Here is a 16,582-nt window from a genome sequence, read left to right on the forward strand (position 1 = left end):
CCCCGTCACAGCTCAGCACACACATGAGTTCATCACGAGCAGGATCCAGGTCCTCAAGGGGCAGCATGACCGGGGATCCCAAGGACCACGATGGCCTGGTGGGGAGCTGGATCCCATCCTGGGAAGTCGGCTTTCGAGGAACGGCGGTGCGGGGAGAGGGAAGAGGAGGCTGGAAAGGCTCCAAGATCAGCGGCGCTGATACGAAACCATAAATTATCCTCCCGGCTGATCCGGCTGAGGGGAAAGGCAGCCCCTCCGAAAAGCCGGGGAAGTGGCAGAGCCGCGGCTGACCCCGGCATCGCCACCGTCTCCCTTGGCTGTGGCTAAATCGAGGTGAGCTGGCTGCCATCATTAGCGGGAGCCGCAATTTCTCAGCAATCCAAAGCGAATAATTAACGGGCGCCAGCGGCCGGGGCTGCTCCCCACATCCATCACGGCACGTGGCCCCGGGGCCGGCAGGCTTGGTGCCTGCTGTAAATCACCGGCACGGAGGCTCTGTGCCAAAGCACGCCGGCCAGCACCGCCGCTCGCCAGCCCCCCAGCATCAGCTGATCCCTTGGAGGAGCAGAAACCCCCCAGATTTGTCAGGGGGCTGGGGAGCCTCCACGGTGGGACACGCAGTGCCGGGATGCGCCGGTTGAGCTGGGATGGCTCCGGTTCCCTTCATCTCCCTCCGGTGAGCGTTAACCAGCGCCGCTTCCCGGCATCCCCGCAATTTAATTACAACCGAGATGAAGCAGGGAATGATACCTTGCCTTTAATTAATAACTCAGCACGGCTGAGAGCATGAAAGTGGGTGCTGGTGGCTCAGGATGCCCAGGTTTTGGGGTGCAGAATCCTTGCACCTCACAGGCACCCTCAGAGCCCGAATGGGAAACAGGAGCTGAATAAATGACATTTAAATAATAAATCCCAGCTATTAAGGGGAGGCCGTACCTGGGAGAGCCGGCCAGCGCCGGCGGCCAGCTGGGTAATTAGACCGCGGCTGAAATGATGAAAAGATATTTGCAGGCTTTGAGGCTGAGGCTTTGAAGCTGTAAATCCTGTGAAGGCAGCATCCCCGCACGCACCCGCCGGGAGATATTTACCCAGGACCTGCTTTCCACCATCCACACTGTGCCCAGAGCCTAGAAAAAAAAAATTCCCCCCCCTCGGGGGAGATGCTGAGCCCAGAGGGATGCCTCTGGGTACCCCGAATTCTGTGCATCTTGCTCCAGGGAAAGGCAACCAGGTACCACGGCAGCGTGGTGGTTCAGCCGGAGGTTAATCCTGTGCCGGGGAGAACCAGAGCCTTGTCCTGCGGGGAGCCAGAGGGAATCCATGAATGTTGGTGCTTCTGGGATTAAGTAAAAGGCCCCGGTTCAAACCAGGGGGTGGATGAGTTCGGCAAGAGGGACAAGAGCCCCTGGGGAAGGGTTGGCATTGCTGGGGGGTTCCACCGGCCTGGCTGGGGCTGCTCCTCCAGCACGTGGAGGGGCCTTGATTTAACCCCCCACACACCGTGATTGAATGCGCACACACAGACGCTCCTGCGTGCACACCCCCCCTACACACACCCCTGCACCCTCACCCCCGCCCTGCACCCCGTGCTCCCCAGCACCCCACAATGAGCAGCAGCAGCGCAGCCTCCCCGGCCCTGGGTGCTGCAGCCGGACATACAGACAAGCTTCTGGGGTGCCAACGTGTCACCCCTCATCTCCGCAGCCATGGAGCAGCCTCTGCTGTGCTCACCAAGGCCAAGGCCAAGTTCGTGTGGGGATGGAGCCCGTCCTGGGGGGCTGCAAACGGGCACCCTTTGGTCCTTAAACAGCCCGGCTGTGACCGTTCACCCAAAGGGATGCGCCCAGGTCCAAGCAGAGCCAGGATCATCCCGGGATGCGGGTGCTGGAAGGCACCTGCCCTCAGAGAAGGCACCCATATGGAAAGACCCTTGAACCTAGCCTCCTGCCTGCCCCAAAAACCCTCGGCAAGGGGGTCTCAGGCCAGTGGTGCCGGGGGATGCTGTAAGGGATGCGGGTGGGAGCCGGACAACTGGGCCGGACAGCCAGACCCCAGCAGGAGCCAAGCAGCAGCTCGGCACAGGGGTAATTAGCAGTTTGTGATTCCAGATCCTCATTAGGGGCTGGCACCCCCCCGCTGTTGCGCTCTGTGCAATTAGTCGCTAAGTAACATGGGGATATTTATACCCGGCGAGGAACCAGGCCGGCACGCTGCCGGCATCGCCGGGATGCTCTGCCTGGGGCCTGGCCAGCACGGGGATGGTGACATTTTGGGACAAGCAGCCAGTTTTTTCAGGCCAAGGAGCTGAGATCAAGGTTCAGGGGGAACCCTGGGGTGCTCAGCCATCAGGGCAGCACCCTAGGGTGGTCACCCACAGGGACACGCGTGACATTGTCACCCCGGGGAATCCCCAGCCCTGGCACCACCGTGGGGAACTGTCTGCTCTGAGAGCCATTTCTACAGGGAAGGTGTTTTACCTTCCCTCTCACCCCACCCTAATTAATTGTTTTAATTAAGGAAATGCCACCTCCACTCCCGACTGCCATTTGCCTGCAGAAACGTTGCTAATTACGGCGAGGGAATTGCGCTGTGGCTTGTTAAACCCGTTCGCAGGCAGCTGGGAGGGGGGTTGCGTGCGTGGGGGGGGCTAAAAATATATGGGAAAAGGGAAAATATATGAGCTCTAAGATGCAAATCACTGTCCAGGGAGTGCAAGGGGCTTGGGGGGGTCCCCTGCGAGGGGAAGGGGTGTCCCTGGTCCAGGGATGTGAGTGGAGGTGGAGGTTGGGCACCTCCGTCCCTCACCTCTGCCTGGCACGTGGGCACTAACGCAGCACCCGTCGTTACCAGAGCCCGGCTTGAGAAAGGGGGGTTTAACCCCCAAGTTTGCAGATGTACAGAGCTGTCACCAACATCTTCTTCACTGGCTTTGTCATCAGCAGCCAGGCGCTCACGCTGCTTTCTGCTTTTTAACAGGTTTCATGAATTTTAATGGACAGTTGCTGCTGGGTTTCTTCTTCTCTTCCCATCGCTTCCCCCTCCCTGCAGCCCTTCAGGTCACCCTTCTCTTCCCCAGGGCATCTCCAGGCTCACAACCAGGCCTGGGCATCCTCTGAGCCCCCCCAAAAACCTCTGCAGCATCCCCCCCCTCTGCCCACACAACTGGAGATCTCACCCCAAGGGCACAACCATCGGCGCGGGCGTTCGCCGCCGCGCTGCCAGCACAACGGTGCTGCTGCTCTGGCCAGTGACTGTGGGCATCTCCGTGGCTTTTCCCGAAATTCAGTGGATGTAAAGGCTCAGGAGACACCACTTCAGAAACATCCGTCTTTATTAGCAGCTGTTTAACACCTCCCCGAGGGACCATAACGAAGGGAAGCAACTTAATCACCGTCATGCAGCAAAGTGCAGGCGAGCACGTCTCTCCCGGCCGCCCGGCCTTGGCCTTTCCCACCACCCTCACTGCTGCTTCCCCAGGGCTGCGGCATCCTCAGGTGGTCCCACCTGGTGACAGTGTCCCTCCTGGTCCCACCCAGCTCTGGGACAATGGTCGTCCTGGTGTCTTCTGCTCCTCTGATGGTGTTTCTCCCAGCCCGATGTCACAGCATTCTTCCAGGTCCTAAAGCCTTGTCCTTAACGGGGCTTCCACTTTCTCCTGATCCTTCCCGGCCCCGTGACGATGTTCCTCCTGGTTCCCCAGCAATGTCCCTCCTGGCCCTGACAACGAGGCCCCTTTGGTCCTTCCAGTCCCCTGATGATGGTTACTCCTGGTCCCTTCTGCTCCATGCAACAACATCACTCCTAATCTTGCAACCACGTCCCTCCTGGCCCTGTGGTGATGTCCCCCCCCGGTCCGCCAGGCACATCCCTCTTGGTCCCATGGTGATGTCCCCCCTGGTTCTCCAGCCATGTCCCTCCTGGTCCCTCCTGGTCCCACGGTGATGTCCCCCCTGGTTCTCCAGCCATGTCCCTCCTGGTCCCACGTGACAATGTTTCTCCTGGCCCTGAGCGATGATCCCCCCTCATCCTCCTGGCTCACCGATGATGGTCCCTCCTGCTCCCCTCTGGTCCCTTCTGGCTCCATGCTGCTCCCAGGCTGGGGGTGCTCCCGGCACCCCCCCACCCCCCTCGCACCCCATCTCCAGAGCCCACAGCTGAGCCACCACTGAAGTTTTTCAGGAAGGGAGGCCGGATCCTGCCCTTCTCCCTGCGGGACTTGGGGTGTGGGGCCAGAGCGTTGCAAAGTGAAGGGGTTTGGGTTTGGGTCTGCAAGGGCTTACCCAGACCACCTGCCGGGGATGGGGACACTGGGGATGGCTTGTCACCGGGGATGGTGGCACCCCCTGAGCACCCATCACTGCCCTACAGTGGGGGGATAACGTGGGGGTGCGGTTCTGCCCCACCAGCTGCCAAACCCCAACATCCCTCCCTGCAGCTCCAACACGGCTCCTGTGGGATTTCCAGGCAGCTTGGTTCCCACCCCACAGCACCGGCCCCAGCCCCACATGACACCCCAGTGGCTTTCACCCACCCTTGGGCCACTGCCCATCCCACCCGGCCGGATCCTGCACAGGGGGCTGGGAAGGGGGGGGGGAGCTGGGCCAGGCTTTATTCCTTCCCCATCTCCTGTATTTGAGTCCACTTCCAAACACAAAGCACTGCTTCGAAACAACTTGTGGTTGCCGAAGTGATTGAAATAACATTTTCTGGCAAAGACTTCACTTTGTTTTTTAAAAAATGCTGCTTAGAAATCGCTCGGTGCTGTCGGTCCCTCCCCTGCCACCGCCAAATCCCTGGAGATTTTGGAACTGATCCCATCTGGCTCCAAAATTCCCCTTTTTCTACAGGAAATTTCCTGGCTCCATCCCCCACCCTGAGAGCTGGTGTTGGACCCGGGTGAGTCTTAGGAGGGATGGAAACAAGCCTGGGCTGCCAGCGGCTGCGCTTGGCTCCCTGGGCTGGGTAAAACCCGTTCCAGGAAGGGTGTGTAGGAGTGGGGGAAGGAGAGGGATAAGCTGGATCAATCCTCCCCAGAGCTTCTGCCATGACGCTGAGCTGGGTACCGCTGTCCCGGCACAGTGGAAGGAGCATGGTCTCACCAACAACTGTCTGTCCTTCCATCCGTGGCCACTGAACTGCCCTGCATGTACATGGGGAGATGGTGGAGATGGTGGTTGTGGTCATGGGGAAATGGTGGCCGTGGACATGGGGAGATGGTGGCTGTGGCCATGAGAAGATGGTGGCCGTGGTCATGAGAAGATGGTGGCTGTGGCCATGGGGAGATGGTGGCTGTGGCCATGGGGAGATGGTGGCTGTGGCCATGCGGTTTGTTTCAGGTGCTTGAATCTGCAAGTCTGCCCCGGAGATGGCTGGATCACAGCCCCATCTCCTGTTTTGCAGCCTCCATAGGTGAGGCAGGGTGAAAATGGGCCAAAAGGGAGAAAAATTGGAGGTGCGGTAAAGGGAAACTGTTTGTCCATGGTCCCTTTGCCAGAGGATGCAAGAATCCACCAGACCAAGCTCTGTGCTCCCCATCAGCCCTCCCCAGGGAGGATCTCCATCTGCCTAGCCCTGCCTTCATCCCTCACTCTTCATCTCCATCCTCTCTAGCCTGCCTTCACCCCACAACCTCTATCACCATCCTCCCTACCCCTGCCTTCATCCCCCACTCCTCATTTCCATTCCCTCAGCCTTGCCTTCATCCCCTGGCCCTCATCTCCATCCCCCCGCACCCTGCCTTCACCCCCCACCCCTCATTTCCACAAACCCAGCCCTGCCTTCATCCCCTGGCCCTCATCTCCATCCCCTCCAGCCCTGCCTTTAGCCCCCACCCCTCATCTCCATCACCCCACAGCCCTGCCTTCATCTCCCACTCCTCATTTCCATTCCCCCCAGCCCTGCCTTCATCCCCTGGCCCTCATCTCCACCACCCCCACAGCCCTGTCTTTATTCCCTGGCCTTCATCTCCATCCCCCCCCAGCCCTGCCTTCATCCCCACCGCAGCATCCTCACGCTCAGATGCTGCCACCAGCTCCCGCATCCCCGCGAGGCGAGGGAGATGGAGAGGAGCGCGGGGAACTGGCGCGCTGAAGATCAAGAGGAAAATGATCAAAGGAGGGATGTGGGTGAGCGCTGGCAACCCCGTCACCCTGGAGACGGGAAGCAAATATTTGGGCTAATAGCGCTCTCGGGGAGCGGGGCCGGGCGCTTCTCATTGTCAGGCGACAATAGCGATGGGCAGCCGCCCCGCTGATCCGCTGCGGGCCCGGCTTCATTAGGCAGCGCTGGCGCAGGGGGAATTTGGGGTACGGGCAGGTTCGTTAAGGGAATTGGCCATCAGCCAGCGCCGGGTGCTCGGCCGGGGGATGCTCAGCCGGGCGATGCCCGGCCAGGAGATGCTGGGGGTGTCTGGGAGGGCAGAGGGGCCATAGGGATGATGCTCCCTCGCCGGGCCACCATGTCACGAGGCCAACAGCACCGGGGGTACCGCCAGCCCTGATCTGTCACCTCCCACAGCGTGCGGTGTCTGTCACATCCCCGAGATCAACCTTTCCGCACCGACAGATCTCCCGGCTGCAGCGAGCTCTCCTCCAGCCTTCCTCCCGCCAAGCACAGCCTCCCTCCCGCTCCCCCCCCCCACTCCGCCGGGCGATGCTCCTCCTGCCTCCCCGGGAGGGAAACTGAGGCACGGAGGGCTCAGCCGGGCAGCGAGGGGCTGGGAAGGGGCTGCTCCAGCCCACTGCGGCGCATCCAGCAGCCCCAGGCCCAGCAGCCCCTTAGTGCAGCTGCCCCCCACCTAGAAACCCCCAGCCAGGGCGCAGGATGCGGCCCTCGGCCTCTGTCTTGTCCCCGTGGGTGCTGGTGGGGATGGGGCTGGAGCAGCACCAGCAGCGGCCACACTGGGGGGATCAAATATATATATATGTGTGTGTGTATATATATAAACACACATACATACACACACAGACACAGACACACACATTTTTATATATATATATATATATTTTAAATAAACTCAAGCATCTGGTTGAACATAGAGAAGAACATTTCTTTTAAAATATAAATACATCTCCATATATCTCCAGTTTTAACCCGGCCGTGGCTTTGTAGCCCACGCCCTTAAGGCGATGGGTTATGGAGAGCAGCCAGGCTGCCATCTCCCACCCTCCCGCCTGGGGACACCCTGCAGAGGTGACCGCATGGCCCTTGGTGGCCCCAGGGCCACCTGCCTGCTGACAGCTGTGCCAGCAGCAGCCTGGGCACCCGCGGGTCTGTCTGCACTGGGCAAGGTGGGGGGGGCACGGCCCAGGGGTGGACAGGAGGAGGGTAACGGTTTATTATTAATAACATTAGGGATACTAATAATTATATTTCGATTTTTATTCTGTATTTATGTTATCAGATATGTATTTATATGTATATTTTTATATCCTCTATTTTAGTGATGATCGTGATGGTGGTAATAATACCAATAATTATAACAGCAACGACAATAATAATAAAAATAATAATTCTTGAGCTGGCAGAGGGCCTTTGGCTCATGCCAGGAGCAGAGCTGTCCCCGTCTGTCCCCGCGGCGCAGTACCTGCCGTGCCGCCCGCCCGCCGGTTCCAGGAGCACGATGGAATTGGAGTGACACGGAGGAAAATCAATCTGAATGAATGAGGTCACCTGCCTTATAAATAATTCATCAAAGCCGCGTGTTAATACACCGCTCCCCTGTGTGCTGCCGGGAAGGCAGGTGGAGGAGCGGCACAGCCAGGCTGGGTGCTGCCTGACAGGGCTGGGTGCTGGGTGCCAGGCAGCACAGCCGTGCTGGGTACTGGTCCAGTAGAGTCATGCTGGGTGCTGGGTGCCAGGGCTGGGTCCTGGTATGGCATAGACATGATGGGTGCTGGGCACTGGTGCTGGATACTGGTCCAGCACAGCCATGCTGGTGTGCCAGGACTGGGTGCTGGTGCTGGAGGCAGCACAGACATGCTGGGTGCTGGTACTGGGAGCTGGGTGCTGTGCTGGAGGCAGCACAGACATGCTGGTGCTGGGTGCTGGGTGCTTGTGCTGGAGGCAGCACAGCCATGCTGGTGCTGGGAGCTGGGTGCTGGTGCTGGAGGCAGCACAGACATGCTGGGTGCTGGTACTGGGAGCTGGGTGCTGTGCTGGTGCTGGAGGCAGCACAGCCATGCTGGTGCTGGGTATTGTTGCTGGATACTGGTCCAGCACAGCCATGCTGTGTGCTGGGTACTGGGTACTAATCCACCATGGCCATGCTGGGTGCTGGGTGCTGAGTACCGATCCACCACGGCCATGCTGGGAGCTGGGTGACAGGGCTGGGTGCTGGCTGTTGGTGCTGGGTTCCAGCTCATCACAACCGTGCTGGGCGCTGGGTGCTGGTGACTGGTGCCAGTGCAGCACAGCCATGCTGGGTGCTGACATTGCCCAGCCACTCAGGATGGAGCCCAGCACCAGCAAGGCTCAGGGTGGGGGTGACACCATCCTGGGGTGCTTGGAGGGTGCTGGGCCCTGGCGCTGCTCCCAGTGCCGCAGCTGTGGCGATACCAGTGGGACTGGGACCTGTTCAGCGAGGGGAGCGGGGCCGGATCCTTCCCGCAGGCAGGAGAGTGGTGGGACCCTGACCTGCTGGAAGAACCCACGAGGTCTCTTAACACCCCGCTGCCAGCACGAAAACCCCGGCTGGGATGGAAGTGACCCCCCAGCACCCACCTGCTGCCACCAGCTGCCGCGGGCACTTGGCCCCACCGCGGGCAACGCTGGCAAAGGGGCTTTTGTCCCCTGGGACCAGCAGGCAGGTGACGGAGGTGCGGGCAGGAAGGGCAGCACACCCAGGGATTACAGCGGGAAGACAGCGATGCAGTGTGAAACCAGCAAATGTTTTAATTCCCTTTAATTCCCCGGCTGCAGCGTCTCCGCGGGCTTGGCCACAGTGTTTGGGGTCATTGTGTGTCCCCCCCCACTCTCCATGCACACAGGGCTCTTCCCACCCTCCCTCCTCGGAGCTGTTTTGGAGGAAGGCGAGCGAAGGAGCCCGGCAGCACCAAAATGTTGCAAAAGAACATCTTGAAGCCATTCTGCCATCTGTTGTGCTTTCAGCGCAATTAAGCAGGCAGCAGCCGTGCCAGGCAGCGGGGAGCATCCCTGCCTGCAACACGCGTCCCCCCCACCAGGCCTGGGAAATAACCTCGTGGGGCCGTGGGTGGATTTTCGGGTGCTCTGCCTCCCCCCCTGCCAAACCCCGGCTGGTGCTGCTGGGATCCGGCAGCCGGGAGCGAGGGCAGGTGCCGGCAGGGCTGCCTGTACGGAGGCAGCTCCGCTCTCCCTGCTCCCGGCCAGCCCAGGTGCCCCTCACCGGGGGACAGCGGGGTGCTCTGGGCCACGAGCGGGACATTTCAGGGTGAAGGTGAGAAGTGGGAGCGGGACAGCGGCGCTGGCACCCTGATGGAGGGTTCTTCCCACCCTGGGGGCTGCAGCACCCCAAAACCTCCCCGCCCCCCCCCCCCGCCAGCCTCAGGGCCTGGGGACACTTGGCTGGGGGACCCAGCTCTCCGGTGACAGCACGTACTCAGTAAGGCCACGAAAAGGTGCCACAGACAGGGCTCAGCGCTGGGCTGAGACCTGCCCAACTCGTGTCATCGGCCCCGAGCCCCCGCTGCCATCGCACCAGGCCCCAAGGCAGCGCTCGGTGCAGGGATTCGCCTCCGGAGCCGCGGCTGCTGCCGGCTCGTCCCCGCTTCCTCGGCTGCCTCCGGCGTTAACTTTCCCGGTAACATTGCTTTATCCCCTTGATCTTGACGGGAGACGGGAAGGCAGGGGAAGCGTCCCCGGGGAATCGCCGCCACACGCGCCGAGCTTTAATTAGGGATGGGAAATCTCCGCCGACAGCCGCACGGGTAAGTGAGCCCGGCGCTGGAAGGGATTAGGACCAAAATTAAATCGTCTGTTCCGAAATGGCGAACAAAATGCTCAGAGCCCAGCTCGTGGTGATGCTGTGGGACTGGGACCGTGGGTACGGATTTGGGGAGCAAACCTGCACCCCCCCGGCTGTGGGGATCTCGGCAGATGGTTGAGACGAGGCAGAGAAATGCGGGATGGATCCAGCAAACGGCAGCAGCTGCGGTGAGGACGGCTCAGTTGGGGATGGAGGAGCCGGTCCCCAGCCCCCTCCACCTGTCCCCGACCTGGCAGGCGAGTGGCCCTGGGGTGGCCCCGCCTGGAGGCAGCAGGGACAAGGCTGAGTGTGGCCTAAGTGCTCTCCTGGTGGGTAACACCCTCGTGGGCAAGTTGGGGGGACGCAGGGCTGGTCCCCACCACCCTGTGCTCTCTGTGGCGGGGCCACCAGCGCAACAGTCCCCCCAACAAGGGACACACATGGATGGGGGCCCCTCATAGCACTGGGGACACGGCTGTCACCTCCACTCGCATGGCCCAGATGACAGAGGCACGTGGCAGGCGGCTGTGCCAGGTGCCCAACCACCGGCTGCCAGTCCAGGGCCAGTCCCGTGGTGACACCCACCAGTTTTGGGGTGAAATCCCGCAGGTTTCAGGTCACCAACGTGCACAGCGGGTGAGGTCACCGCCCGAGCCCCAGGGATGGCGGCGTGGATGCAAACCTTTCCTCCTCCCAGGGGTGCCTGGGCCGGCGCGGGGGTCCTGGCAGGCCGGGGGGTGGAGGGGGGGGCCGCAGTTGGCTTCAGCAAACGCTGTGGCTGATGAAATCTGCGATTACAGCTCTCGCTGCCGCGGCGCTCTCCTGGCAGCGCCGGCCTCGGCTACCGACCGCGCCGCGATAACAGGCTCTATTAGCATAAAACACCGGCTCCGAGCCCGGCCGAGATGGGGAGGATTAAACAGCCAGCTCCTTCTGCTAATTAATAATCCACTTGATTAAGAATTGTCAGTCAATATGTCACCAGCACAAGGACAGGCTCTGTGGCCATGAGCTGGGGATGCTGCTCCATGGGGCCACCCTCCTCCTCCTCACCCCAGCCAGTCCCATGTCCCACCCCAGCCTACCTACCCAGACCCCTCTCTCTGTCCCCTCTTGATTGTCACCATCTGACGTCACGGATCACGCTGATGATGTCATCAGCATCCTGCCCCCACACCCCCTCTGTCCTCCCTGCTGTCACCCAAACGGTCCCTCTGCCCAGCAAGGCGACATCACAAGGGCCCAATCTGTCTGATGGTGTCATTTGTCACGCAGGCTCGTGCTGATGTCACAGGCTCCCACATTCACCCCAGGTGCCACCTGAGTGGGATGTTGCTGGATCCCACTTGATGAGTTGGGCAGAATTTGGCCATGAAGGATCCTGCAGCAGGACACCCCCAAAACGTCGGGGTAAAGCCAGATCTTAGTCTGGTGCTAAGTAAGAGCATCGTCCCCACCATCCCCAGCAGGTGACATCAGGGACACAGCACCCAGCTAGGCTGGGGTCAGAGGGTTTTGGGGGGCAACGTGCTCCCCCTCCTTCCAGCCCAAATCCCCCCAGTGCTGCAGCAGAGTGCGGGGGGCACAGGGAGGGGGCAGTGTCCCCCGGGGCAGCTTTAGCACAGGCAGAGTGCAGCAGGGAGTGATAAAAGCATCTCCCCTGGCCCCTGCACGGGAATACGGAGCAATTAGCTAATTGCAGCGGGAGGTCACAGTGGGGCCTGTCCTGGCCCCCCCAGCGTGGCCGAGTGGGCTCCGTGTGCCGCAGCCGCATCGCTTTGTGCTTAACCTACATTTGCTTTTGTCCCGGCCGGCGCAGTTGGAGCATGCCCGGGGCTCTGTGGTAGTCTCGGCTTGGCTAGGCTCGGCTCGGCACGCCACCCCACACTGGGGTCCCTCTCAGCAGCCCCCAGACCCAAATTAAGCAGCCAGGGCTCAGCCTCTCTGCCCCTCATGGGGCTGACGAGCCTGGGTAAGCGGGTCACACTCCGGCGGAGGTGGTGACATGGTGACATCAGGCATGGTGTCACCAAGACGGGGATGGTGGTTCACCCCCTCCCAGGGTGGGGGTAATTGCAGAGGCCCCTTCCCCAGGGTGTCTCCCCTGAAGCATCCTCCTCCATCCCTTTCTGGAGGACGGGAGCGCTCAGCAGCCTCTCGAGGAGCTGCACTCGCTGACGACAGCTTCGACCGAGCTTTAATTATCTAATGAATCTCTCGGCGTTCGCAGCCGCCGTGCTGTGAACAAGCAAACAGAGGCAGAAGGCGCCCGCTCCAGCTGTGGCATGGGGGCCAGATGTGCAGCGGGGGAGCACCCAGGAGGGGTGGCAGGGGATGCTGCTCAGCGGGCACTGCCCTGCTCAGGGATGTGGCCCTGGGGGACCCTTTGCACTGGAAGGAGGGGGTGGGTGTCTCAGCATAAAGGAGCACCAGGAGAAAAGGGGTTAAATCCCTGGGTTGGGGACCAGCCCCCAGCGTTCCCCCAGTGACAAGGTGATGTTGGGGTGCAGCTCATATGTCCTGCTTTACCCCCAGGGACACCCATCAGCACCCAGTCCTATCACCCTTCATCTCCCATCAGGCTGCACCCACCCCCCCAAAGATGCCCCCACCCCATGACCGAGCACCCTCAGTGTCACCCCTCTGGTGCAGCGAGTCCTGGGTCCCCATTTCCACCCCATCCCTGGAGGGCTGCCCCCCCCTCCCTGCCTGGAGCCAGCCCCTCAGAGCTGTTTCTTACAGTGGCGGCTCCTTAAATCTTTCAAACCCAAAGCACAAGCTCTTTGGGGGAACTCACCGGGACTGGGTGCACCCTCCCAACCCGGGAAGGGGCTCCTCTGGCCCCAAACCCCTGGGGGAGGACACGCAGGATTGGGGTACGGCTGTAATTACCGACCGTGGGTGCTCACGGGAGCCTGGGGACCAGCGGTGCAGTGGGAGCAACACCTTTAATTACCAGCCCCAAGTGTTAATGACAATACTTCTATTGCTACTACCAATTAGTGGCTCCTGGGGGGGGGCCACACGCCGCCATCCCCACACCCCTCCATGGGTCCTGCAGCTGGTGACACTGATGCCACCAGGATGCTCGTGGCAGTGCTGAGCTCTGCCCATTTTTACCTCCTCCTCAGCGACGTCTGTTGGGTTGTTCCCATCGCTGAAGGGTTCAGTAACCCCAGAGGGGATCCGCAGCCCTTCAGGAGGGGCTGCCCCAGCTTTGCGTGCAGCAGCACGTGGTGTCTGGAGGCGGCGAGGAGAGAGCAAGAGAGCCAGCACCTCCTCAAAAATTACCTCCGGAGGCTGCAGGAGCTGGGTGCAGGGTCATGGCAGGGAGAAAACACATCTGTGGGTCCAAGAGATCCTTATTTTCCATGGTGGTTTCTCCCCCCTGGGTGCCCTCACTCCAGCATCATCCATCCCATCGTTCCCAGGCTGCAGAAGCTGGATGGTCCTGCCACAGCCACAGCCTGTCCCCACGGCTTTAGGACAGCCCCGTGGGCTTCCCAGACACCCTTTGGGTGCTGCCAAGCACCCCTAAGTGACACCTCTGCACCCCCTTTCCCTCCATCCAACACCAGCTGAACATCCCAGTGAATCTCTGGGACAACTGGTCCAGTGCATGCCGCGGTTCTCCTCCGAAGCTGGTGGCTGCCAGGATGGGTTTTGCTTTTACAGGGATGAATTTTTCTGCCTCGGCTGCTGGCGAGGAAGGTCGGCGCTGGGGAAGGGGCCGAGGCAGCGCAGCCGGTGCCGGTAACGCGGCAAGAAGGGGCCATTGTGGTGAGGCGCAGCTGCACGGGGTGCGGGAGGGGAGCAAAGGGAATGCAAAATGCTGGCGATGGGAAGGGCTTAGGGAAATCACCGCCACCACCCCCCCCGACGGTGTTTTCCCCTCCCCTGCATGTGCCACGATGACAATAAGGCCTTTATGGGGAGCAATGCCATCCCCCGTCCCAGGAGCTGCTGGGGTCTGGCATGTGCCGTCCCGGTGGGGCCACGTGGGTGCTGGGGACACCCCGTCCCCACCCTGTCCCCCTGCACAGCCGTGGGCTGACCCTGCTCAGCAAAGCGGGGTGGTGGTGCTGGGTGCTGGGGTCCTCCCAGGGACCTGCTGTGCCACCAGCACCCTGGAGGCTGACGGAGATGGGTCCTTGAAGCGGCGTGACAAAGTGACACTGGGGACGAAGGGGAGGACAGACAGCGTCTCCTCTGCGACCCAGCGGGCAGCAGCTCCTGTTTCTCTTGTTGAGCTCTTGTGAATTATTCAGGCGCTGCCTCTCTGAGGATGCTCCCCCCTTGCCTGGAGCGGAGCCCCCCCTGCACCCAGGTGGGGCCGCAGAGGTGGGGAGCAGCAGGGCTGGTGCCGCTGGCCTGTGCCGGCCGCCGAGGCGGGATGTGCCGTGCGAGAGGGAGCGGGATGAGACGTGTGACCTCCCCGAGCACGGGGCGATGCTCAGCGTGCGGGAGAGGAGCCTTTGCAAAGCACTATTTCATTTCAGTGAAAGGAGGAGAGGAGGAAAGGGGGGGAGAGAGACAGCACGCGAGCTGGCCCAGATCCTGTTCCTTCTCTTTTTTATTCTCCGTTTTCCTGCAGCGCCAGCTCTCGTCCCCTGCTGATGGGCAATGGCTGCTCTGTCCATGCTGGCAGCACCCGGTGCCACCCGGCAGGGATGGGGGAGCCCTGGTGTGCCCCCCAGCTGAGGACCACCCTCAGCTGCTGCTGACACCCCAGGAGGGTTTGGGGTGCAGCTCTGGGGCTCAGATTGGGATGGAGAGCTGTGCACTGCAGGGGACTGTCCTCGAGGTGTTTCCAGGGAGGAACCGGAGACAGGAAGTGGGGGTCTGCATACTGGGCATACTGGGGGGAGTAGGGTGCCCCCCACATGCCCATCCCATCCCCCTCCGCAGAACCTTCGGCAATGGCCTGAGCTGGGTGAGCACAGCAGCCCAGGCTGCAGGGATGTCCCTGCGATGGGGACATGGGGTGGGGCAGAAATGGGGACACAGGACAGGGCAGTGACAGGGACATGGGATGGGGCAGGAACGGGGACACAGGATAGGGCAGGAATAGGGACATGGGACAGGGCATCAATGGGGACATGAGATGGGACATCAATGGGGACATGGGATGGGGCAGGAATGGGGACACGGGACGGGGCATCAGCGGGGACAGGGCAGGAATGGAGACACGGGATGGGACATCAATGGGGACAGTGGACCAGGCAGTGATGGGGACACGGGCTGGACAGAAGCTGACCCTGGCACCAGGAAGGCGCCACGTTCTGCCGGTGCTCCCTCGCTCCATCCACCACCTCCCCCCGATCTATCATGTCTCCTTGGCCCGCAGGCCCGTGCCGCGCTGTTTCCAGCTAACGGCTTGTTTCCCATCACTGCAAGTGGCCACCAGGAACAGACGAGCCCGGGAGGGTGATTTATGCTGGGCAGGTTGACGCTGCAACTGTTCAGGAGAGCGGGAACAGCTGCTCCGGCTGTTCCGGCACAACGTGGGGCCGGGAGCAAATCCTGGGGGGCAGCGGGAGCGGGGCCTGGGGGTGGGCGATGGCCTGGGGACAGCAGGGCCGGAGGGGGCCGGGGAGGATCTGGCTGGTCTGAGGTTCATTTCCCAGCCACTGCGTGAGACCAAGATACAAGTCAAAGCTCCGGTTAATCCAGACTTTAATCCGCTCTAAATCCCACCTTTAATCTGTTTAATGCCACCTTTTGGAATTAGGATCCTGCACGGTGGCTCCTTCCCACCGAGCTGGGGGGAGGAGGAGGATGCTCTGACAGTGCCGGGGGGCTCAAGATGGGGGTGCGAACCCCGGCACGGCTTGATGGGACCGTGGGGCTTGTGGGGGCCCCAACAGAGGGACGAGTTGATGCCCACGACCCCTCCAGTTGCTGCACCCTGGCCTAGAAACTCCTCCACGAGGCTGCGAGTGGCTGGAAATGGGGCGCGGGCTGCCCGGCTTGGGGGGGGGTGTGTGTCCCGCACCACCCCGGTGAGAAACCGGCCCTGCGCCCACTGTGGGGGCTGCTGCCACCCACCACCCACGACGCCAGGCCCCACGGTCCCCCGGCCGAGCGGAGGAGAAGCCCGTCCCCGGTTTGTGCTGCCGGTTTTAAGGTCTGGGGGCAGCCTCCCCCCCGCACCCCCCCCCCTCGTCCCGATCCCCCCACGCAGCAGCCGCCTGCACGCCCCGAAGGGTGGGAGCGGGGCGGAGAGGACCCCCCGCCGTCCCCCCCTTCCCCACGGGTGTCGTATCCCCACGGTGCACCCACGTGCGGGCGAGGGGGGACTCTGCTGGTCCCCCCTCTCTGGGGGCACCCGGTCTGCCAGCGCCCTCCTAAGCTCTTGCTCAAACGCGCGCCGGTCCCCGGCCCGCACCCCACGCCGCTTCCACGCGTGACCCACGGGCGCCCCCGTCACCCCCCCCGCCCCGGGTCCCCGTCACCCGCGCGGCTCCGCACGGACCCGAGGGAAGCGCCGCGCACGGCCCGGCCCCGCCGCGCCAACGGCCCCGGCCCACGGGGACCGGACCCGCGGGGCCGCCCCGGTCCCGGGGCCACGCCCGGGGGGCGTCGGGGACACACACACACCCCTACCGCGCTCTCCCATTGGCTGCTTCGTAGCAAGCC

The sequence above is a fragment of the Athene noctua genome, chromosome 27 (genome assembly GCF_965140245.1).
Source record: "Athene noctua chromosome 27, bAthNoc1.hap1.1, whole genome shotgun sequence".
Taxonomy (NCBI): domain Eukaryota; kingdom Metazoa; phylum Chordata; class Aves; order Strigiformes; family Strigidae; genus Athene; species Athene noctua.